Source organism: Rhododendron vialii, chromosome 12a, assembly GCF_030253575.1.
Source record: "Rhododendron vialii isolate Sample 1 chromosome 12a, ASM3025357v1".
NCBI classification, from domain to species: domain Eukaryota; kingdom Viridiplantae; phylum Streptophyta; class Magnoliopsida; order Ericales; family Ericaceae; genus Rhododendron; species Rhododendron vialii.
In genome coordinates this window covers 14,575,754-14,596,389 of record NC_080568.1, presented here as the reverse complement: position 1 = coordinate 14,596,389, position 20,636 = coordinate 14,575,754, and the positions used below count along the sequence as shown (strand labels likewise).

The window sequence follows — 20,636 nt, the reverse complement described above, 5'->3', positions numbered from 1 at the left end:
GGGAACCTGTTGGCATAAATACTTTTGTATAATTTAGCTTTTAATAGGATCGTCACTTTATGGCTATGAGCTTGATATAAGAAAAAATTGTAAAACTAGACATTTTGTTGCAGATACAGATGAAGATAGCTATAGGCCTTCTAAACGGTTCAGAGCTGATTTTAGGCCTCCCACCGCAGCAAGAATTGATGAGGATATTGATGCAATGCAAAGTTCACCAGGTAGATCAAAGCGAGGACACTCAAGAGAGGATGTTCCTATGATAGATCAGACTGATTATGAACAATACGAGGTGTTCTTGCCATTGTGGATGAGCTGTATGAAATCTTGGATGCATCATGGACTAAAACTTCTAACCATTGGACTGTCTTTTGTAGGATGTGATATTAGAGATGAAGAAAAGTGTATAGGGTGTTAATGAACCCATACACATATACCTTTAATTTATATTACCATGGAGAGTTACACATTCATAAGATAGACGATGTGGGACAAACCCACTCTCTCTAATAAACACTTCTAACACTCCCCCTCAAGCTTAACACTTCTAATAAACACTTCTAATAGATATCACAAAATCCCAGCTTGTTACATAAAAATTCTAAACGAGGTTTAAACAGTGATTTGGTAAAGACATCTACTATCTGAGAACCTGTGGATACAAAAGGCATAGCCAACACACCACCATCGACCTTCTCTCGAACGATATGACAATCTACCTCAATATGTTTGGTCCTCTCATGAAACACAGGGTTCGAAGCGATATGTATTGCCGCCTGATTCTCACAATACATAGGAATGGGTAACTACACCCGAAATCCCAGCTCCTCAAGAAATGATCTCTGCCAAACAATCTCACATGTAGTATGAGCCATGGCACGATACTCTGCTTCTGCACTAAACCTTGCAACTACAGTCTGTTTCTTACTTTTCTAGGTAACTAAGTTGCCACCGACAAAAGTACAGTAGCTAGTTGTTGAATCTCTGTCAGAAGGTGACCCTGCCCAACATTCATCAGTAAACGCCTCAACACGCAAATGACCATTGGAATGGTAAAATAAGCCATGTCCAGGATGAACCTTAAGATACTTCACTGTAGAGACCCATAATTATTTTCTCAAATTTTAAATGTTTAATATGTATTTGGATTATCAAAGTGTGTATAACAATGTGGATATGAGTTGGGTCAATGTGAGATGACTTGTAAGTTGTGGGAGTTGACGTGATACAATAGGAGTGAAAGGGTGAAAGTGTTATTTGTGCTATATAAGTCAAAAAAAAAAAAAGGGGAGCAAGAGATTATTTTTCTCCTTTCCTTTCCTTTCTTTTCTTCTTCTCCGGCGTCTCTCTCGGCTCTCACCTCTCTCACCTTCTCTCTTCGGTTTCATCGACCGCGAGTGAGACTTTTGAAAAGTCCCAAGTACTAAAGTTGTTCTACGCGACGAGAGCTTCCTATCCATCGAAGAAAATTCACGATCGGAGCACTTCGAAGTTTCCTCCATGTTCGGGCTTGCTTCTAACCCTCGAGGTAGGGATCTCCTACCTTTCTTTACATGTTTAAGTGTTAGTTGGATGTACGAGAATCAAGTTTGATCATCTATTTTGAGTCTTGAATAAATCTTGTATGCTGAAAATTTCGTGGGTTCTGCTAATCTGTCTTTTTGGAGCCTTTCTGCTAGGAATAAATTTTTGGTGCCTTCATAACAGTTAAAGTACGTTTCAATACGAAGATTTCGGTACCAAGATCATGAAAAACCGATAATCACACAATTAGTTATGAATTTTTGAATACCGGCTGTTTCCTGGATACGCGAACCTGTGCGTGGCTGTCTTCTTTTAATTTTCTGGGCATGATGAACATTTTGGGTGGCTTTGGGTCTTTTAAAGGATCGGAGGTGCATATTTAAGTTAAGAAGAGATTGGCGTTGGAATCAATTAATTTGGTTAAGTATACAATTTTTGGTGAATTTCTAAAGCTGGGTTGGCTGATAGGTGCGAAAATAGTTGCGAAACTGTTTTTCTTTTGATTGTTGGGTTAATCTCCTCTCGTTTCTGAACCTGGGATTTTTACTGAGTGTAGGGTTTGTCGTGGTGCAACTTTTGGCTTTGGTTTCACTATTTTTGGGTTTAAGATGAAAGAGTTATGATTTTTCAATCAATTTTACTTATTCCCGCGTAGAATCTGACAGCACTGGCGGACTTAGGTAAAATGGCCATAACTCCTAGCTCGGGACTCGACAGGACACACCGTTTGTTTTGGTAGAAACTAGACACATAGAGCTTTCCAACGATACATCCCATGCATCATGGGTATGTCCGAACGATAACAGATTTGCATCCAAAGTTGACCTAAATTCTGCCTTTGTACCAGTTTTTACTGTTATGTTGGAGCTATAATTGAAAGGCCGTAGTTAAGTTACCCGAACTCCGTTTTTGATGTATGATCTATGGATTCAAAGGAGAAGCGTACTTTTCAATGGTTTAAATGTCGTTCTTAAATTTATGTTATTTGATCGGATATAGTCAGAACTTCAAGTGTGAATGATTAATTTCACCTATTGGATATGTGGGGATATGATGAGTTGATCTAGATGATTAATTATTGGGATATGAGAATTAGTGAGCATAAGGGTTAAAATACTTGTAAACGATTGGAATAGAAAATGGATTAGATGGATGATATGATCGATGATAAATTAAGTTGTAGAATGTTTGACGCGATGTGTAAATTATTCGATGTCTTTCCATGAGATTGAGTCTGTGGGCTTGCGGGATACTTGCAGTGAATTAAACAGGATTTGGTGAATCACTTGGCATGAGTGCATGGTTGTTAAGCACTGATGGGTACTACAAAGATGAGGATCTTTATAAGTATTTGCAAATTAGACTCTTAATGGAGATGTCACAAAGGGGGTCCATTAGGTGGTAATATGAGATGTGAATCGAAAGGATTTTAGTGGACGCACGGGGCTCCTTAAAGCCCGGAACTGAATGAAAGGATTTTAGTGGACGCACGAGGGTCCTAAAAGCCCGAAATTGATTCAAAGGATTTTAGTGGACGCACGGGGGTCCTAAAAGCCCGGAATTGAATCGAAAGGATTTTAGTGGACGCACGGGGGGCTTTTAGACGCACGGGGGTCCTAAAAGCCCGGAATTGATCCAAAGGATTTTAGTGGACGCACGGGGGTCCTAAAAGCCCGGAATTGAATCGAAAGGATTTTAGTGGACGCACGGGGGTCCTAAAAGCCCGGAATTGATCCAAAGGATTTTACTGGACGCACGGGGGTCCCAAAAGCCCGGAATTGATTCAAAGGATTTTAGTGGACGCACGGGGGTCCCAAAAGCCCGGAATTGAATCAAAAGGATTTTAGTGGACGCACGGGGGTCCTAAAAGCCCGGAATTGAACGAAAGGATTTTAGTGGACGCACGGGGGTCCCTAGTGCCCGGAAGGGCACAAGAAAGCCACGGATCTACCGAAAGGTGTGATGCCAAAATGAACATAGGACGCATGGGGTCCTTAGTGCCCGGAAATAAACTCGAAACGCGTGACATGGTGAAACGGAGAATCTTGTTATTATTTATGATCAAACTAAGATTGAAAATGTCAGTTTGAGTTGGTAACTTGGAACGTCTAATGTGTCAATACATGCTTTCTTTTATTTTTCCCTTTAGACCGCCAAATCCTTGTGGCTTGTTCTCCTGATGTGTGATGGGCAGTTCTGTGTGAATGTATAAGTGGTACCTCGTGGTGTGATGCATTGTGAGAGTTTCATGTATGGTATTTGCTTGTCAGACTTATAAGGGAAATCTTAATGTGGAGGAGTTTTGCTAGATGTTGAGATTTGAAGTTTGATTTGGGATTGACGGATGAGTTTTCCTTGTTGTTGAGGTGCGGTATTGTTCGACTTGTCATTGCTTACCTTAGGTTCTAGCTCTACATGCCTAGTGTGTATATTTTTGGTGAGAGGTTGGTTGGTTGTATGAGAAAAGGAAGTGAAAACATTTTGTTAAAGAACTCAGACTAATCTTTAGGTCTTTGAAATGGAAATGAAAGTGCAGGGATTGGGTTGGGTAATGCCGTAGCGGTAAGCTGAGATTTTTAAGAATATTGGTGTGTGTGTGGGTGAGAGTGTTGGTGTTTGAGAAATGGAGTTAAATATTTTCCAGCGTGAGTATGACATTTTGAGCTTCACATTTGACAAAACAAGTACGTTTTTGGAAAATGTTTTCCCTTGTGATCTGTCTTCACTTCTGCATGCAATTTAGGTATGGACATCTCTACGAGCTAGTGTAGCTCACCCTATCCTTTCAGGTACTCGTCATGGCACTTAGCTTGGATTGCATGGAGTGCATATTGAGACGTCTCTTGGGAGCTTCATTGGAATCATTAAGGAGGTGTTTTATCATCTAGTCAAATTCATGTTGTGTACTTTACTCACAATTGAAGGTTGTATCTGTTGGTTAGAACATATGTAAAGCTAGGTATAAACTCCTCTCTTTGATTGTTGTGAAGCCCTTTTTATGGAATACGTTTGGGAGACTTTATGTAAAAAAAAAAAAAAATTTAGAGAGAAGAAGAAGAAGAGGCTGTGATTCTTTGTTTGGATTGGTTTGACATTTAATGGCAAATATAGTTGAGGAAAAAGATTTTTTTGTTTATAGAAAATATATTATTATTTTAGTTGAAAATCGAGGGCGTGACAACTTGGTATCAAAGCATAGGTTTGGAATACCTCGGGACCGTGGGGAGGCACTTAGTCTTATGGGTCTAGCAGTTGCATTGGGGCATGAATGGTGTGTGTGTACTTGAATAGCTTTCACCTGTTTATGTGGCATTGCAATTGCATTTGTGTAGGGCTATATAGACTTGTTGACTTGTGTTGAGATCGATAAAATGGATAGAAATTGTGTAAGATGTTACGAGACTGAAATGAACTTGATTACTTTTGGACTTCCTAGAACCATGAGTTGGGTATGTGTGAGCCTTCTAGATCTTGTGCGATGTGATGGTTGATGGTAGTTTACTAGTTTCTCTTCTCTAACTGTTGTAGTAGTTGGAAATTGCATGTTTTAAGAATATGCATATTTGTGGAAAGTTATCGATTGAAATTTGCTCTATGTATTTGCTTATGTTTTGCACCATTATGTTTGGTGTCTATTTGGTGTTGTCCTAAGTGGTAAAACTTGAATTGATAGTGTATCCAATGTGTGCATGATAAGTGATATGTTGACTGCTATGTGAAACTCATTTTTCTTGGACTTGAGGATCTACTTCCGGATATTCAGTTTGAAGTGCGGCTGGCCACCGCGACTTCAAGATTGAATACCTAGAATAGAAGCTTTTTGAACAAGATAAAAGAAAATGATTTACCTTCTGCCGTGGAACTGGATAAGGATAGATCATGTGACGCTATAGTTAAAGATTTGTATCCCTTTGACGATTTTATACTTTTAAACGTGGAACCATTCTGTTGTGAAGACTATGCATGTCTAAGTCGCTCTGCTTACTAGTCTTCTGTAAGTAAGTGTCTTTGTATCCTATTGAGAATTAAGAACAGTGAAACAAAATGATTAAATCCTTTAAAATTGCCATACTTTCCTTCATGAGATTGAGTTGGTATATGTGTTCCTGAAATTTGGCGATGCAATGACATGGTTTGATGATGTAATTTGATTAATAAGAACTCGTGTGAGAGTATGATAGAGTTTAATGTCATGTTGACGCTACGCCTTGAAGAATGTTGAACTTAGGATTAAGCCTTGAAAGGAACGCTTGGTTATGAGGAAACATGATGGAGTTGTTCTAATGTGAGGATTTGAGCTACAAGGGAAGAGAAAGAGATATGTGGATAACGAGAGATGAAATGGAGGGAAGTGTTCGGACTTGATTTTATTGTGATCGGTGTAGATTTCTTGAATCTAGATTTCATGGTGGCTAACTTGTTGAACCTTCCCTGATGTTGTGCTATTTGTTGTGACGGTTGTGTTGTGTAATTCAGTTGTTTCACGACTTGTTAACTTGGTTATAAATTTCGAGGACGAAATTTCTTTAAGGAGGGTAGGATGTAGAGACCCATAATTATTTTCTCAAATTTTAAATGTTTAATATGTATTTGGATTATCAAAGTGTGTATAACAATGTGGATATGAGTTGGGTCAATGTGAGATGACTTGTAAGTTGTGGGAGTTGACGTGATACAATAGGAGTGAAAGGGTGAAAGTGTTATTTGTGCTATATAAGTCAAAAAAAAAAAAAGGGGAGCAAGAGATTATTTTTCTCCTTTCCTTTCCTTTCTTTTCTTCTTCTCCGGCGTCTCTCTCGGCTCTCACCTCTCTCACCTTCTCTCTTCGGTTTCATCGACCGCGAGTGAGACTTTTGAAAAGTCCCAAGTACTAAAGTTGTTCTACGCGACGAGAGCTTCCTATCCATCGAAGAAAATTCACGATCGGAGCACTTCGAAGTTTCCTCCATGTTCGGGCTTGCTTCTAACCCTCGAGGTAGGGATCTCCTACCTTTCTTTACATGTTTAAGCGTTAGTTGGATGTACGAGAATCAAGTTTGATCATCTATTTTGAGTCTTGAATAAATCTTGTATGCTGAAAATTTCGTGGGTTCTGCTAATCTGTCTTTTTGGAGCCTTTCTGCTAGGAATAAATTTTTGGTGCCTTCATAACAGTTAAAGTACGTTTCAATACGAAGATTTCGGTACCAAGATCATGAAAAACCGATAATCACACAATTAGTTATGAATTTTTGAATACCGGCTGTTTCCTGGATACGCGAACCTGTGCGTGGCTGTCTTCTTTTAATTTTCTGGGCATGATGAACATTTTGGGTGGCTTTGGGTCTTTTACAGGATCGGAGGTGCATATTTAAGTTAAGAAGAGATTGCGTTGGAATCAATTAATTTGGTTAAGTATACAATTTTTGGTGAATTTCTAAAGCTGGGTTGGCTGATAGGTGCGAAAATGGTTGCGAAACTGTTTTTCTTTTGATTGTTGGGTTAATCTCCTCTCGTTTCTGAACCTGGGATTTTTACTGAGTGTAGGGTTTGTCGTGGTGCAACTTTTGGCTTTGGTTTCACTATTTTTGGGTTTAAGATGAAAGAGTTATGATTTTTCAATCAATTTTACTTATTCCCGCGTAGAATCTGACAGCACTGGCGGACTTAGGTAAAATGGCCATAACTCCTAGCTCGGGACTCGACAGGACACACCGTTTGTTTTGGTAGAAACTAGACACATAGAGCTTTCCAACGATACATCCCATGCATCATGTGTATGTCCGAACGATAACAGATTTGCATCCGAAGTTGACCTAAATTCTGCCTTTGTACCAGTTTTTACTGTTATGTTGGAGCTATAATTGAAAGGCCGTAGTTAAGTTACCCGAACTCCGTTTTTGATGTATGATCTATGGATTCAAAGGAGAAGCCTACTTTTCAATGGTTTAAATGTCGTTCTTAAATTTATGTTATTTGATCGGATATAGTCAGAACTTCAAGTGTGAATGATTAATTTCACCTATTGGATATGTGGGGATATGATGAGTTGATCTAGATGATTAATTATTGGGATATGAGAATTAGTGAGCATAAGGGTTAAAATACTTGTAAACGATTGGAATAGAAAATGGATTAGATGGATGATATGATCGATGATAAATTAAGTTGTAGAATGTTTGACGCGATGTGTAAATTATTCGATGTCTTTCCATGAGATTGAGTCTGTGGGCTTGCGGGATACTTGCAGTGAATTAAACAGGATTTGGTGAATCACTTGGCATGAGTGCATGGTTGTTAAGCACTGATGGGTACTACAAAGATGAGGATCTTTATAAGTATTTGCAAATTAGACTCTTAATGGAGATGTCACAAAGGGGGTCCTTTAGGTGGTAATATGAGATGTGAATCGAAAGGATTTTAGTGGACGCACGGGGCTCCTTAAAGCCCGGAACTGAATGAAAGGATTTTAGTGGACGCACGGGGGTCCTAAAAGCCCGGAATTGAATCGAAAGGATTTTAGTGGACGCACGGGGGTCCTAAAAGCCCGGAATTGATTCAAAGGATTTTAGTGGACGCACGGGGGTCCTAAAAGCCCGGAATTGAATCGAAAGGATTTTAGTGGACGCACGGGGGTCCGGGGGTCCTAAAAGCCCGGAATTGAATCGAAAGGATTTTAGTGGACGCACGGGGGTCCTAAAAGCCCGGAATTGATCCAAAGGATTTTAGTGGACGCACGGGGGTCCTAAAAGCCCGGAATTGAATCGAAAGGATTTTAGTGGACGCACGGGGGTCCTAAAAGCCCGGAATTGATCCAAAGGATTTTAGTGGATGCACGGGGGTCCTAAAAGCCCGGAATTGATTCAAAGGATTTTAGTGGACGCACGGGGGTCCCAAAAGCCCGGAATTGAATCAAAAGGATTTTAGTGGACGCACGGGGGTCCCAAAAGCCCGGAATTGAACGAAAGAATTTTAGTGGACGCACGGGGGTCCCTAGTGCCCGGAAGGGCACAAGAAAGCCACGGATCTACCGAAAGGTGTGATGCCGAAATGAACATAGGACGCATGGGGTCCTTAGTGCCCGGAAATAAACTCGAAACGCGTGACATGGTGAAACGGAGAATCTTGTTATTATTTATGATCAAACTAAGATTGAAAATGTCAGTTTGAGTTGGTAACTTGGAACGTCTAATGTGTCAATACATGCTTTCTTTTATTTTTCCCTTTAGACCGCCAAATCCTTGTGGCTTGTTCTCCTGATGTGTGATGGGCAGTTCTGTGTGAATGTATAAGTGGTACCTCGTGGTGTGATGCATTGTGAGAGTTTCATGTATGGTATTTGCTTGTCAGACTTATAAGGGAAATCTTAATGTGGAGGAGTTTTGCTAGATGTTGAGATTTGAAGTTTGATTTGGGATTGACGGATGAGTTTTCCTTGTTGTTGAGGTGCGGTATTGTTCGACTTGTCATTGCTTACCTTAGGTTCTAGCTCTACATGCCTAGTGTGTATATTTTTGGTGAGAGGTTGGTTGGTTGTATGAGAAAAGGAAGTGAAAACATTTTGTTAAAGAACTCAGACTAATCTTTAGGTCTTTGAAATGGAAATGAAAGTGCAGGGATTGGGTTGGGTAATGCCGTAGCGGTAAGCTGAGATTTTTAAGAATATTGGTGTGTGTGTGGGTGAGAGTGTTGGTGTTTGAGAAATGGAGTTAAATATTTTCCAGCGTGAGTATGACATTTTGAGCTTCACATTTGACAAAACAAGTACGTTTTTGGAAAATGTTTTCCCTTGTGATCTGTCTTCACTTCTGCATGCAATTTAGGTATGGACATCTCTACGAGCTAGTGTAGCTCACCCTATCCTTTCAGGTACTCGTCATGGCACTTAGCTTGGATTGCATGGAGTGCATATTGAGACGTCTCTTGGGAGCTTCATTGGAATCATTAAGGAGGTGTTTTATCATCTAGTCAAATTCATGTTGTGTACTTTACTCACAATTGAAGGTTGTATCTGTTGGTTAGAACATATGTAAAGCTAGGTATAAACTCCTCTCTTTGATTGTTGTGAAGCCCTTTTTATGGAATACGTTTGGGAGACTTTATGTAAAAAAAAAAAAAAATTTAGAGAGAAGAAGAAGAAGAGGCTGTGATTCTTTGTTTGGATTGGTTTGACATTTAATGGCAAATATAGTTGAGGAAAAAGATTTTTTTGTTTATAGAAAATATATTATTATTTTAGTTGAAAATCGAGGGCGTGACAACTTGGTATCAAAGCATAGGTTTGGAATACCTCGGGACCGTGGGGAGGCACTTAGTCTTATGGGTCTAGCAGTTGCATTGGGGCATGAATGGTGTGTGTGTACTTGAATAGCTTTCACCTGTTTATGTGGCATTGCAATTGCATTTGTGTAGGGCTATATAGACTTGTTGACTTGTGTTGAGATCGATAAAATGGATAGAAATTGTGTAAGATGTTACGAGACTGAAATGAACTTGATTACTTTTGGACTTCCTAGAACCATGAGTTGGGTATGTGTGAGCCTTCTAGATCTTGTGCGATGTGATGGTTGATGGTAGTTTACTAGTTTCTCTTCTCTAACTGTTGTAGTAGTTGGAAATTGCATGTTTTAAGAATATGCATATTTGTGGAAAGTTATCGATTGAAATTTGCTCTATGTATTTGCTTATGTTTTGCACCATTATGTTTGGTGTCTATTTGGTGTTGTCCTAAGTGGTAAAACTTGAATTGATAGTGTATCCAATGTGTGCATGATAAGTGATATGTTGACTGCTATGTGAAACTCATTTTTCTTGGACTTGAGGATCTACTTCCGGATATTCAGTTTGAAGTGCGGCTGGCCACCGCGACTTCAAGATTGAATACCTAGAATAGAAGCTTTTTGAACAAGATAAAAGAAAATGATTTACCTTCTGCCGTGGAACTGGATAAGGATAGATCATGTGACGCTATAGTTAAAGATTTGTATCCCTTTGACGATTTTATACTTTTAAACGTGGAACCATTCTGTTGTGAAGACTATGCATGTCTAAGTCGCTCTGCTTACTAGTCTTCTGTAAGTAAGTGTCTTTGTATCCTATTGAGAATTAAGAACAGTGAAACAAAATGATTAAATCCTTTAAAATTGCCATACTTTCCTTCATGAGATTGAGTTGGTATATGTGTTCCTGAAATTTGGCGATGCAATGACATGGTTTGATGATGTAATTTGATTAATAAGAACTCGTGTGAGAGTATGATAGAGTTTAATGTCATGTTGACGCTACGCCTTGAAGAATGTTGAACTTAGGATTAAGCCTTGAAAGGAACGCTTGGTTATGAGGAAACATGATGGAGTTGTTCTAATGTGAGGATTTGAGCTACAAGGGAAGAGAAAGAGATATGTGGATAACGAGAGATGAAATGGAGGGAAGTGTTCGGACTTGATTTTATTGTGATCGGTGTAGATTTCTTGAATCTAGATTTCATGGTGGCTAACTTGTTGAACCTTCCCTGATGTTGTGCTATTTGTTGTGACGGTTGTGTTGTGTAATTCAGTTGTTTCACGACTTGTTAACTTGGTTATAAATTTCGAGGACGAAATTTCTTTAAGGAGGGTAGGATGTAGAGACCCATAATTATTTTCTCAAATTTTAAATGTTTAATATGTATTTGGATTATCAAAGTGTGTATAACAATGTGGATATGAGTTGGGTCAATGTGAGATGACTTGTAAGTTGTGGGAGTTGACGTGATACAATAGGAGTGAAAGGGTGAAAGTGTTATTTGTGCTATATAAGTCAAAAAAAAAAAAAGGGGAGCAAGAGATTATTTTTCTCCTTTCCTTTCCTTTCTTTTCTTCTTCTCCGGCGTCTCTCTCGGCTCTCACCTCTCTCACCTTCTCTCTTCGGTTTCATCGACCGCGAGTGAGACTTTTGAAAAGTCCCAAGTACTAAAGTTGTTCTACGCGACGAGAGCTTCCTATCCATCGAAGAAAATTCACGATCGGAGCACTTCGAAGTTTCCTCCATGTTCGGGCTTGCTTCTAACCCTCGAGGTAGGGATCTCCTACCTTTCTTTACATGTTTAAGCGTTAGTTGGATGTACGAGAATCAAGTTTGATCATCTATTTTGAGTCTTGAATAAATCTTGTATGCTGAAAATTTCGTGGGTTCTGCTAATCTGTCTTTTTGGAGCCTTTCTGCTAGGAATAAATTTTTGGTGCCTTCATAACAGTTAAAGTACGTTTCAATACGAAGATTTCGGTACCAAGATCATGAAAAACCGATAATCACACAATTAGTTATGAATTTTTGAATACCGGCTGTTTCCTGGATACGCGAACCTGTGCGTGGCTGTCTTCTTTTAATTTTCTGGGCATGATGAACATTTTGGGTGGCTTTGGGTCTTTTACAGGATCGGAGGTGCATATTTAAGTTAAGAAGAGATTGCGTTGGAATCAATTAATTTGGTTAAGTATACAATTTTTGGTGAATTTCTAAAGCTGGGTTGGCTGATAGGTGCGAAAATGGTTGCGAAACTGTTTTTCTTTTGATTGTTGGGTTAATCTCCTCTCGTTTCTGAACCTGGGATTTTTACTGAGTGTAGGGTTTGTCGTGGTGCAACTTTTGGCTTTGGTTTCACTATTTTTGGGTTTAAGATGAAAGAGTTATGATTTTTCAATCAATTTTACTTATTCCCGCGTAGAATCTGACAGCACTGGCGGACTTAGGTAAAATGGCCATAACTCCTAGCTCGGGACTCGACAGGACACACCGTTTGTTTTGGTAGAAACTAGACACATAGAGCTTTCCAACGATACATCCCATGCATCATGTGTATGTCCGAACGATAACAGATTTGCATCCGAAGTTGACCTAAATTCTGCCTTTGTACCAGTTTTTACTGTTATGTTGGAGCTATAATTGAAAGGCCGTAGTTAAGTTACCCGAACTCCGTTTTTGATGTATGATCTATGGATTCAAAGGAGAAGCCTACTTTTCAATGGTTTAAATGTCGTTCTTAAATTTATGTTATTTGATCGGATATAGTCAGAACTTCAAGTGTGAATGATTAATTTCACCTATTGGATATGTGGGGATATGATGAGTTGATCTAGATGATTAATTATTGGGATATGAGAATTAGTGAGCATAAGGGTTAAAATACTTGTAAACGATTGGAATAGAAAATGGATTAGATGGATGATATGATCGATGATAAATTAAGTTGTAGAATGTTTGACGCGATGTGTAAATTATTCGATGTCTTTCCATGAGATTGAGTCTGTGGGCTTGCGGGATACTTGCAGTGAATTAAACAGGATTTGGTGAATCACTTGGCATGAGTGCATGGTTGTTAAGCACTGATGGGTACTACAAAGATGAGGATCTTTATAAGTATTTGCAAATTAGACTCTTAATGGAGATGTCACAAAGGGGGTCCTTTAGGTGGTAATATGAGATGTGAATCGAAAGGATTTTAGTGGACGCACGGGGCTCCTTAAAGCCCGGAACTGAATGAAAGGATTTTAGTGGACGCACGGGGGTCCTAAAAGCCCGGAATTGAATCGAAAGGATTTTAGTGGACGCACGGGGGTCCTAAAAGCCCGGAATTGATTCAAAGGATTTTAGTGGACGCACGGGGGTCCTAAAAGCCCGGAATTGAATCGAAAGGATTTTAGTGGACGCACGGGGGTCCGGGGGTCCTAAAAGCCCGGAATTGAATCGAAAGGATTTTAGTGGACGCACGGGGGTCCTAAAAGCCCGGAATTGATCCAAAGGATTTTAGTGGACGCACGGGGGTCCTAAAAGCCCGGAATTGAATCGAAAGGATTTTAGTGGACGCACGGGGGTCCTAAAAGCCCGGAATTGATCCAAAGGATTTTAGTGGATGCACGGGGGTCCTAAAAGCCCGGAATTGATTCAAAGGATTTTAGTGGACGCACGGGGGTCCCAAAAGCCCGGAATTGAATCAAAAGGATTTTAGTGGACGCACGGGGGTCCCAAAAGCCCGGAATTGAACGAAAGAATTTTAGTGGACGCACGGGGGTCCCTAGTGCCCGGAAGGGCACAAGAAAGCCACGGATCTACCGAAAGGTGTGATGCCGAAATGAACATAGGACGCATGGGGTCCTTAGTGCCCGGAAATAAACTCGAAACGCGTGACATGGTGAAACGGAGAATCTTGTTATTATTTATGATCAAACTAAGATTGAAAATGTCAGTTTGAGTTGGTAACTTGGAACGTCTAATGTGTCAATACATGCTTTCTTTTATTTTTCCCTTTAGACCGCCAAATCCTTGTGGCTTGTTCTCCTGATGTGTGATGGGCAGTTCTGTGTGAATGTATAAGTGGTACCTCGTGGTGTGATGCATTGTGAGAGTTTCATGTATGGTATTTGCTTGTCAGACTTATAAGGGAAATCTTAATGTGGAGGAGTTTTGCTAGATGTTGAGATTTGAAGTTTGATTTGGGATTGACGGATGAGTTTTCCTTGTTGTTGAGGTGCGGTATTGTTCGACTTGTCATTGCTTACCTTAGGTTCTAGCTCTACATGCCTAGTGTGTATATTTTTGGTGAGAGGTTGGTTGGTTGTATGAGAAAAGGAAGTGAAAACATTTTGTTAAAGAACTCAGACTAATCTTTAGGTCTTTGAAATGGAAATGAAAGTGCAGGGATTGGGTTGGGTAATGCCGTAGCGGTAAGCTGAGATTTTTAAGAATATTGGTGTGTGTGTGGGTGAGAGTGTTGGTGTTTGAGAAATGGAGTTAAATATTTTCCAGCGTGAGTATGACATTTTGAGCTTCACATTTGACAAAACAAGTACGTTTTTGGAAAATGTTTTCCCTTGTGATCTGTCTTCACTTCTGCATGCAATTTAGGTATGGACATCTCTACGAGCTAGTGTAGCTCACCCTATCCTTTCAGGTACTCGTCATGGCACTTAGCTTGGATTGCATGGAGTGCATATTGAGACGTCTCTTGGGAGCTTCATTGGAATCATTAAGGAGGTGTTTTATCATCTAGTCAAATTCATGTTGTGTACTTTACTCACAATTGAAGGTTGTATCTGTTGGTTAGAACATATGTAAAGCTAGGTATAAACTCCTCTCTTTGATTGTTGTGAAGCCCTTTTTATGGAATACGTTTGGGAGACTTTATGTAAAAAAAAAAAAAAATTTAGAGAGAAGAAGAAGAAGAGGCTGTGATTCTTTGTTTGGATTGGTTTGACATTTAATGGCAAATATAGTTGAGGAAAAAGATTTTTTTGTTTATAGAAAATATATTATTATTTTAGTTGAAAATCGAGGGCGTGACAACTTGGTATCAAAGCATAGGTTTGGAATACCTCGGGACCGTGGGGAGGCACTTAGTCTTATGGGTCTAGCAGTTGCATTGGGGCATGAATGGTGTGTGTGTACTTGAATAGCTTTCACCTGTTTATGTGGCATTGCAATTGCATTTGTGTAGGGCTATATAGACTTGTTGACTTGTGTTGAGATCGATAAAATGGATAGAAATTGTGTAAGATGTTACGAGACTGAAATGAACTTGATTACTTTTGGACTTCCTAGAACCATGAGTTGGGTATGTGTGAGCCTTCTAGATCTTGTGCGATGTGATGGTTGATGGTAGTTTACTAGTTTCTCTTCTCTAACTGTTGTAGTAGTTGGAAATTGCATGTTTTAAGAATATGCATATTTGTGGAAAGTTATCGATTGAAATTTGCTCTATGTATTTGCTTATGTTTTGCACCATTATGTTTGGTGTCTATTTGGTGTTGTCCTAAGTGGTAAAACTTGAATTGATAGTGTATCCAATGTGTGCATGATAAGTGATATGTTGACTGCTATGTGAAACTCATTTTTCTTGGACTTGAGGATCTACTTCCGGATATTCAGTTTGAAGTGCGGCTGGCCACCGCGACTTCAAGATTGAATACCTAGAATAGAAGCTTTTTGAACAAGATAAAAGAAAATGATTTACCTTCTGCCGTGGAACTGGATAAGGATAGATCATGTGACGCTATAGTTAAAGATTTGTATCCCTTTGACGATTTTATACTTTTAAACGTGGAACCATTCTGTTGTGAAGACTATGCATGTCTAAGTCGCTCTGCTTACTAGTCTTCTGTAAGTAAGTGTCTTTGTATCCTATTGAGAATTAAGAACAGTGAAACAAAATGATTAAATCCTTTAAAATTGCCATACTTTCCTTCATGAGATTGAGTTGGTATATGTGTTCCTGAAATTTGGCGATGCAATGACATGGTTTGATGATGTAATTTGATTAATAAGAACTCGTGTGAGAGTATGATAGAGTTTAATGTCATGTTGACGCTACGCCTTGAAGAATGTTGAACTTAGGATTAAGCCTTGAAAGGAACGCTTGGTTATGAGGAAACATGATGGAGTTGTTCTAATGTGAGGATTTGAGCTACAAGGGAAGAGAAAGAGATATGTGGATAACGAGAGATGAAATGGAGGGAAGTGTTCGGACTTGATTTTATTGTGATCGGTGTAGATTTCTTGAATCTAGATTTCATGGTGGCTAACTTGTTGAACCTTCCCTGATGTTGTGCTATTTGTTGTGACGGTTGTGTTGTGTAATTCAGTTGTTTCACGACTTGTTAACTTGGTTATAAATTTCGAGGACGAAATTTCTTTAAGGAGGGTAGGATGTAGAGACCCATAATTATTTTCTCAAATTTTAAATGTTTAATATGTATTTGGATTATCAAAGTGTGTATAACAATGTGGATATGAGTTGGGTCAATGTGAGATGACTTGTAAGTTGTGGGAGTTGACGTGATACAATAGGAGTGAAAGGGTGAAAGTGTTATTTGTGCTATATAAGTCAAAAAAAAAAAAAGGGGAGCAAGAGATTATTTTTCTCCTTTCCTTTCCTTTCTTTTCTTCTTCTCCGGCGTCTCTCTCGGCTCTCACCTCTCTCACCTTCTCTCTTCGGTTTCATCGACCGCGAGTGAGACTTTTGAAAAGTCCCAAGTACTAAAGTTGTTCTACGCGACGAGAGCTTCCTATCCATCGAAGAAAATTCACGATCGGAGCACTTCGAAGTTTCCTCCATGTTCGGGCTTGCTTCTAACCCTCGAGGTAGGGATCTCCTACCTTTCTTTACATGTTTAAGCGTTAGTTGGATGTACGAGAATCAAGTTTGATCATCTATTTTGAGTCTTGAATAAATCTTGTATGCTGAAAATTTCGTGGGTTCTGCTAATCTGTCTTTTTGGAGCCTTTCTGCTAGGAATAAATTTTTGGTGCCTTCATAACAGTTAAAGTACGTTTCAATACGAAGATTTCGGTACCAAGATCATGAAAAACCGATAATCACACAATTAGTTATGAATTTTTGAATACCGGCTGTTTCCTGGATACGCGAACCTGTGCGTGGCTGTCTTCTTTTAATTTTCTGGGCATGATGAACATTTTGGGTGGCTTTGGGTCTTTTACAGGATCGGAGGTGCATATTTAAGTTAAGAAGAGATTGCGTTGGAATCAATTAATTTGGTTAAGTATACAATTTTTGGTGAATTTCTAAAGCTGGGTTGGCTGATAGGTGCGAAAATGGTTGCGAAACTGTTTTTCTTTTGATTGTTGGGTTAATCTCCTCTCGTTTCTGAACCTGGGATTTTTACTGAGTGTAGGGTTTGTCGTGGTGCAACTTTTGGCTTTGGTTTCACTATTTTTGGGTTTAAGATGAAAGAGTTATGATTTTTCAATCAATTTTACTTATTCCCGCGTAGAATCTGACAGCACTGGCGGACTTAGGTAAAATGGCCATAACTCCTAGCTCGGGACTCGACAGGACACACCGTTTGTTTTGGTAGAAACTAGACACATAGAGCTTTCCAACGATACATCCCATGCATCATGTGTATGTCCGAACGATAACAGATTTGCATCCGAAGTTGACCTAAATTCTGCCTTTGTACCAGTTTTTACTGTTATGTTGGAGCTATAATTGAAAGGCCGTAGTTAAGTTACCCGAACTCCGTTTTTGATGTATGATCTATGGATTCAAAGGAGAAGCCTACTTTTCAATGGTTTAAATGTCGTTCTTAAATTTATGTTATTTGATCGGATATAGTCAGAACTTCAAGTGTGAATGATTAATTTCACCTATTGGATATGTGGGGATATGATGAGTTGATCTAGATGATTAATTATTGGGATATGAGAATTAGTGAGCATAAGGGTTAAAATACTTGTAAACGATTGGAATAGAAAATGGATTAGATGGATGATATGATCGATGATAAATTAAGTTGTAGAATGTTTGACGCGATGTGTAAATTATTCGATGTCTTTCCATGAGATTGAGTCTGTGGGCTTGCGGGATACTTGCAGTGAATTAAACAGGATTTGGTGAATCACTTGGCATGAGTGCATGGTTGTTAAGCACTGATGGGTACTACAAAGATGAGGATCTTTATAAGTATTTGCAAATTAGACTCTTAATGGAGATGTCACAAAGGGGGTCCTTTAGGTGGTAATATGAGATGTGAATCGAAAGGATTTTAGTGGACGCACGGGGCTCCTTAAAGCCCGGAACTGAATGAAAGGATTTTAGTGGACGCACGGGGGTCCTAAAAGCCCGGAATTGAATCGAAAGGATTTTAGTGGACGCACGGGGGTCCTAAAAGCCCGGAATTGATTCAAAGGATTTTAGTGGACGCACGGGGGTCCTAAAAGCCCGGAATTGAATCGAAAGGATTTTAGTGGACGCACGGGGGTCCGGGGGTCCTAAAAGCCCGGAATTGAATCGAAAGGATTTTAGTGGACGCACGGGGGTCCTAAAAGCCCGGAATTGATCCAAAGGATTTTAGTGGACGCACGGGGGTCCTAAAAGCCCGGAATTGAATCGAAAGGATTTTAGTGGACGCACGGGGGTCCTAAAAGCCCGGAATTGATCCAAAGGATTTTAGTGGATGCACGGGGGTCCTAAAAGCCCGGAATTGATTCAAAGGATTTTAGTGGACGCACGGGGGTCCCAAAAGCCCGGAATTGAATCAAAAGGATTTTAGTGGACGCACGGGGGTCCCAAAAGCCCGGAATTGAACGAAAGAATTTTAGTGGACGCACGGGGGTCCCTAGTGCCCGGAAGGGCACAAGAAAGCCACGGATCTACCGAAAGGTGTGATGCCGAAATGAACATAGGACGCATGGGGTCCTTAGTGCCCGGAAATAAACTCGAAACGCGTGACATGGTGAAACGGAGAATCTTGTTATTATTTATGATCAAACTAAGATTGAAAATGTCAGTTTGAGTTGGTAACTTGGAACGTCTAATGTGTCAATACATGCTTTCTTTTATTTTTCCCTTTAGACCGCCAAATCCTTGTGGCTTGTTCTCCTGATGTGTGATGGGCAGTTCTGTGTGAATGTATAAGTGGTACCTCGTGGTGTGATGCATTGTGAGAGTTTCATGTATGGTATTTGCTTGTCAGACTTATAAGGGAAATCTTAATGTGGAGGAGTTTTGCTAGATGTTGAGATTTGAAGTTTGATTTGGGATTGACGGATGAGTTTTCCTTGTTGTTGAGGTGCGGTATTGTTCGACTTGTCATTGCTTACCTTAGGTTCTAGCTCTACATGCCTAGTGTGTATATTTTTGGTGAGAGGTTGGTTGGTTGTATGAGAAAAGGAAGTGAAAACATTTTGTTAAAGAACTCAGACTAATCTTTAGGTCTTTGAAATGGAAATGAAAGTGCAGGGATTGGGTTGGGTAATGCCGTAGCGGTAAGCTGAGATTTTTAAGAATATTGGTGTGTGTGTGGGTGAGAGTGTTGGTGTTTGAGAAATGGAGTTAAATATTTTCCAGCGTGAGTATGACATTTTGAGCTTCACATTTGACAAAACAAGTACGTTTTTGGAAAATGTTTTCCCTTGTGATCTGTCTTCACTTCTGCATGCAATTTAGGTATGGACATCTCTACGAGCTAGTGTAGCTCACCCTATCCTTTCAGGTACTCGTCATGGCACTTAGCTTGGATTGCATGGAGTGCATATTGAGACGTCTCTTGGGAGCTTCATTGGAATCATTAAGGAGGTGTTTTATCATCTAGTCAAATTCATGTTGTGTACTTTACTCACAATTGAAGGTTGTATCTGTTGGTTAGAACATATGTAAAGCTAGGTATAAACTCCTCTCTTTGATTGTTGTGAAGCCCTTTTTATGGAATACGTTTGGGAGACTTTATGTAAAAAAAAAAAAAAATTTAGAGAGAAGAAGAAGAAGAGGCTGTGATTCTTTGTTTGGATTGGTTTGACATTTAATGGCAAATATAGTTGAGGAAAAAGATTTTTTTGTTTATAGAAAATATATTATTATTTTAGTTGAAAATCGAGGGCGTGACATTCACAATACAAATACAAGCTTCCCAATGTGGAAGACGAGGAGCAGACATAAACTGACTCACCATACTAATAGCAAATGAGATATCAGGACATGTATTGGTAAGATAATTCAACTTACCAACCAAGAGATGATATTGGTCTGGATGAGGAAATTCCACCCCCTGATCAACGCAAAGTTTGACATTAGGATCCATCAGAGTCTCCACAGGTTTGGCTCCCATCAAACCTGTCTCCTCTAGAATATCCAACGCATATTTCCTCTGGGACAACCTAATCCCATCCTTGGACCTTGCTACCTCAATACCCAAGAAATATTGTATCTAACCCAAGTCTTTAGTGTGAAACTGACTATGTAAGACCTATTTCAACTCACCAATCCCTTTCTGATCATCTCTAGTAATAATAATGTCATCTACATAGACAATGAGCAATACTTTCCCTCGAGCCGACATAAGAGAAAATACAGAATGATCTGATTGACTTCGATGCATGCCAAACCTCAAAATAGCCTCACTAAACTTGTCAAACCACGCTCGAGGAGATTGCTTAAGTCCATTAAGTGCCTTGTGAAGACGACATACCTTATGATGCTCTCCTTGAGCAACAAACCCAGGTGGTTGCTCCATATAGACTTCCTCCTGGAGATCACCATGGAGAAAAGGCATTTTTGACATCAAGCTGATACAACGGCCAACCAAGAGTGGCGACAAAAGAAATAAGAATCCGCACAGAGCCAAACTTGGCAATAGGAAAGA

At 39.6% G+C, this 20,636-nt stretch overlaps 2 long non-coding RNA genes across 2 annotated transcripts; both read left to right on the top strand.

Annotated features, from left to right (window-relative positions):
* The first annotated feature begins 1,295 nt into the window (after positions 1 to 1,295).
* Positions 1,296 to 9,563, top strand: LOC131311343 (uncharacterized). Its single transcript, XR_009195475.1, has 3 exons — positions 1,296 to 1,528; positions 4,314 to 4,396; positions 9,373 to 9,563. It is a non-coding gene; the product is annotated as an uncharacterized LOC131311343 (long non-coding RNA).
* Positions 9,564 to 11,325: 1,762 nt separating this feature from the next.
* Positions 11,326 to 19,707, top strand: LOC131311344 (uncharacterized). The gene is made up of 3 exons (XR_009195476.1): positions 11,326 to 11,558; positions 14,432 to 14,514; positions 19,491 to 19,707. It is a non-coding gene; the product is annotated as an uncharacterized LOC131311344 (long non-coding RNA).
* Positions 19,708 to 20,636: the final 929 nt, after the last annotated feature.